The sequence below is a fragment of the Bubalus kerabau genome, chromosome 5 (assembly GCF_029407905.1).
Source record: "Bubalus kerabau isolate K-KA32 ecotype Philippines breed swamp buffalo chromosome 5, PCC_UOA_SB_1v2, whole genome shotgun sequence".
Taxonomy (NCBI): domain Eukaryota; kingdom Metazoa; phylum Chordata; class Mammalia; order Artiodactyla; family Bovidae; genus Bubalus; species Bubalus kerabau.
Genome location: NC_073628.1, coordinates 18,805,492 through 18,809,775, shown reverse-complemented (window position 1 = coordinate 18,809,775; position 4,284 = coordinate 18,805,492). Strand labels below are relative to the sequence as shown.

Genomic DNA, 4,284 nt, shown 5'->3' with positions numbered 1-4,284 from the left:
CTGCAAACTGCCCCTAAGAAATGATTCCAAAAGGAGTCACGGCGCCAGAGATGGCTGAGCTTGGTCTGCTTTTGTCATTTGGAGGGTGTCCACCATAGAGAGAGGGGAAACTGAGGGCACCCCATGAGCCTGGCGCGGCCTGCAGACATGACGGCTTCCCCAGGAGGCAGAAAAATGGGGGAAATTTGGGGAGGCACGGGCTGCAGCTTTGGGTCACCCTGTCCCCAGGCTTCCCTGATGACCCTCCTTTGTGCTCAGGCCTGGTGAGGACCCCAGGCTGCCCGCCTGCTGGGGTTGGAGGAAGGGACAGAGCCAACGAGCCTTGCTCTGGCTTCTGCTGGTTGGCTGTGACTCCTGGTCTGCCTGGATGGAGCTGGAGGGTAAGAAGAACAGGAAGAGAAAGGAAAGCAGCTGGAGGATGCAGGATGCCCTTCTGCTGTGCAGTGGAGGGGCCTGAGGAGGAAGGAGGCATGTGGGCCCCCAGCCAAGAGGCTCAATTAGGGTTCCCTGGCATCCACAGGCCCGAGGAACAGCCAGTGCCTGAGGGAGGTCAGAAACCGACAGATTTGGAGCCAGTTGAATCTGGGCTGAAGACCTGCTGCTCTGCATCAAATTGCCAACCTCCATGAGTTCTGAGCAGAGAAGGCAATGGCACCCCACTCCAGTACGCTTGCCTGGAAAATCCCATGGACGGAGGAGCCTGGTAGGCTGCAGTCCATGGGGTAGCGAAGAGTTGGACACGACTGAGCGACTTCACTTTCACGCATTGGAGAAGGAAATGGAAACCTACTCCAGTGTTCTTGCCTTGAGAATCCCAGGGATGGCGGAGCCGGTGGGCTGCCGTCTATGGGGTCGCATAGAGTCGGACACGACTGAAGCGACTTAGCAGCAGCAGCAGCATGAGCTCTGAGCGTCACTCCACGGTATAGGCGACCCTGCCGACCTTAAAGACTTAGAGTGAAGATTCAACAATGAAGCTCCAGCCCAGCTCCTAGCGCAGAAGCCAGCACGATGGCCGTGGTCCTGGGTTCCTGGGGTGCCTGTGGGCTGGCTCCCGCCATCCACCTGCTCCTGGAGTTCACACACTCAGACCAAGAGGAGAACGAGGAAAGGATGCAGGGTCTCCCACAGTGACGGAAGCCAGCGGCTGAGCCCGAAGTCCACACTGGGTCTGGACTTCCCCAATCCACCCTACTTAATCGATGGGTTCACAAGCTTGGCCAGAGCAATGCCATCCTTTGCAGGGACAACATGAGGGGAGACAGAGGGGGAGAAGGTACCAGGCATGTGTTGGAGAACCAGGTTATGGACGTCTGTGTGTACGCCGCCGTCAGGGTCTGCTACAGATCCGACTTTGAGAAACTGGAGCCCGGTTACTTGAAGGAGATCCCTGAGGAGGTGAGGTTCTTCTCAGACTTTCTGGGGAAGAGGCCTTGGCTTGCAGGGGCCAAGCTCACCTAGCTGGACTCCCTGGATTATGACATCCTTGATGGGCACCGCCATGTTTGAGCCCAAGTGCCTGGATGAATCCCAAACCTGGAAGACTGCCTTTCCCATGTTGAGGGCCTGAGGATCTCTGCCCCTGAAGCCCAGTCGCTTCTGCCCAGGCCCTCTGTTTCTGGAGACTGCCCTGTGGGGCAGCAGGTGGGGCCTCCTAACCAGATGGAGTGAGAAGCCGGTGCCCTCAAGAGCAGCTGGACCTCCCTGCCCCCAGAACCACCTGTCCTTTCCTTTCTCCTTCTGGCCACTCTAGATGCCTTCACAGCCCCCTTGTCTCCCTCCCAACTCCCTTCCCATCCTTCCTTTAAAGCCTCAGCTCCCGTTTTTCTTCAACAAATTTCCTCCCCCACCCCCATGTTCTTCCTCCTGCACTAAAGCTCAACCAGACCGTCCTTCCTTTCCGTGGTTGCTTCTGCCCTGAGGAGTCCACCAGACCCCCGTCCCAAAGAGCTCTGCCCTGAAGACCTGACTTGGCTGGTGTGGGGGCCCTGCTTTCCTGTGTGGTTCCTGCGTGCCCTATCTGGTCCCCAGTAAAGACTTAATCATACCAACAACAACTAAAAGACTCTAGTACGTGTGCTAGAATCTGAACGTAGCAGGCGCTTCTCATGGCTCACTCCTTTCCTCCCACAAACCCAGCTGGCCCCACCACTTCGCTTGGTGCTCCAAGGTTCTGAAAGCAGAGAAGGCAACGTCCTCTAGACGCTCAGGCTGTCCTGGCAGCGGAGGGTCCACTGATCCCAGACCAGGGTCTTCTTCCTATGGAGTTTCCCAGAGTCACTGCCAGGCACCGCCAGGCTCCAGAGCCCTGGACAAAGATTCTCGGATGCCTGTCTTTAGACATAGATACAAAGCGATCAGCATACTAGATCCCAGGATTCAAGAGAGATGGAACTGCTGGTCTAAAGCCATACATCATCAATGCACAGTGAGGGGGGACTTTGGCCACGTGGGCTCTGAACCCCAGAGCCGGCTAGGAGGGGCTTGTCCTTGTCTGGAGAGCCCTCAGATCCTCTGCCACTCTGCAGGCACATCAGTAAGAGATGCATTTGCAGGCAGACAGACGCCAGTTCAAATCTCAGCTGTATTCCTTTCCAGCTGCATGACAACAGGTTTGACCTCTCTAAGGTCTGCTCCCTTGTGTGAAAAGGAGGATGCCAGTTCATTTGGAAGGCTGCCTGGAAGAACAGCTTGAGAGAGGCACACCGTTTAACCACCACCCAGTGGAGGTGACTTGATGGTGCTTCAGACCAGTGACCGGTGGTCCTGACACTGCACTGTTCTGCTCCTTTCTGTTCTGTCTTGAAGCTCTTCTGCTTCTTTGCTTCACTTGAATTAGATCCAGTGCCATCAAGTCCTGATCTTTGACCCCTCCCATCAGCCTGACCCTCCATGGTCCCCACATCTTCAGAATAGCCCTGCTGGAAGTGACCCATCCCATCTGACCCTGGCTCACCTGGGATCAGCAGGTAGGTCTCCCTCCCAGGACGACTCCTTGAGCCAGGAGCCAGGAGCCAGTGTTCCCCAGCAGGAGGGGCCAGGGCCCCAGGAAGAGGAATGGTTCTGGGTTTGGGCCTCCATTTGGGAGCTGGCTCAGGCCCATCACTCGCCACTCAGCCTCCCGAGGAGCCTGCCGTGAGGAACGTGCGACTAGCCCTAGACCCTCAGTGCCCTGGTCCACTCCTGGCAGATCCGTCCACACCTCATTTAGCCACTTAGGGAGGAGAAAGAGCAAGGGGAGCTGGAGAAATCTGTCCAGACCCTGATGAATAGTTTCCCAAGCCTGCTGTTGCCATGGCAGCCAGCTGGGAACACCGTTTCCAGGGCCCGAGGCGCTAAGACCTGCACGGGGGGCTGCCCTGCTGGGCTGCTGCCCACTCGCCTACCCCCACCCGGCCTCCTGGCTCCTTGGCAACTGCTGTCACCATTGCCATCGCAACCATGGCTGCAGCTTCTGCACTGGCGGCTGGAGTGGGGGAGGGGGCAGTGTCCAGGGATGTTCTAGGAGGAGGCGGGGAGTATGTGCCTAGCAGAGTCGAGGTACTTATGAGGTAGGAAGGGAAAACCTGGGCCACTTTGCCTCAGTGGCCACAGGCTCCTTCCTGACTATAGACTCCTAAGGATGTGTTGGTGTATCTTGGTGTATGTGGGTTTTTCTGGAGAAAGAGTTTAGAGTTTTTATCCAACTCTCAAAGAAGACCAAGGTCCCCAGTGAGTAAGAGCCACAGTCATGGACACTTTTGCTTTCAGAGTCAGAATCATCTCAGAGACTGGTTGATCCCCAGGCTTCGGAGATAAGCACAGGGGAAAGGTGGAGGCAGGAGGCGTGCTACTCAGGGACCCCTCAGGGGTGCCCCCTGGGGTCCTTTGGGAACAGGGGCTGGCGTCTCCCTCCTGACCACCTTAGATGGTCCATCCTTCTTATCTGCAGCTCTGCCCCAAAGTCAGCCGTGCAAACCATCTGTGTTTCCTGTGCCCAGCCCCTGAGTCCCGTGTCCTACACACCCTCTACAGTGTCCCAGCAATCTGCACACTGACCAGCCGGGAAGTTCACTCACCACTGCCATTTAGAGATGAGAACTTTGAAACAACAGATAAAGTGAGCCATCTGCCAAGTCGATGCAGTGGGTTTCCCTGTCCCCGAGGAGCAGGAGTCACAGGGCACCGTATTTTCTCGGGGGACACTGTGCAATCACCACTGTTGGCTACATGCAGATCAAAGGAAGTGACCTCGGGACATTCCTGTAGACTGACCTCTGCTACAGAGAATTGCCCACGCCCGCA

The 4,284-nt window shown here is 56.7% G+C and overlaps 1 pseudogene; it reads left to right on the top strand.

Moving 5' to 3' along the window:
* The first annotated feature begins 1,011 nt into the window (after window positions 1–1,011).
* Window positions 1,012–1,753, top strand: LOC129654167 (glutathione S-transferase Mu 1-like; annotated as a pseudogene).
* The last annotated feature ends 2,531 nt before the right edge of the window (window positions 1,754–4,284 follow it).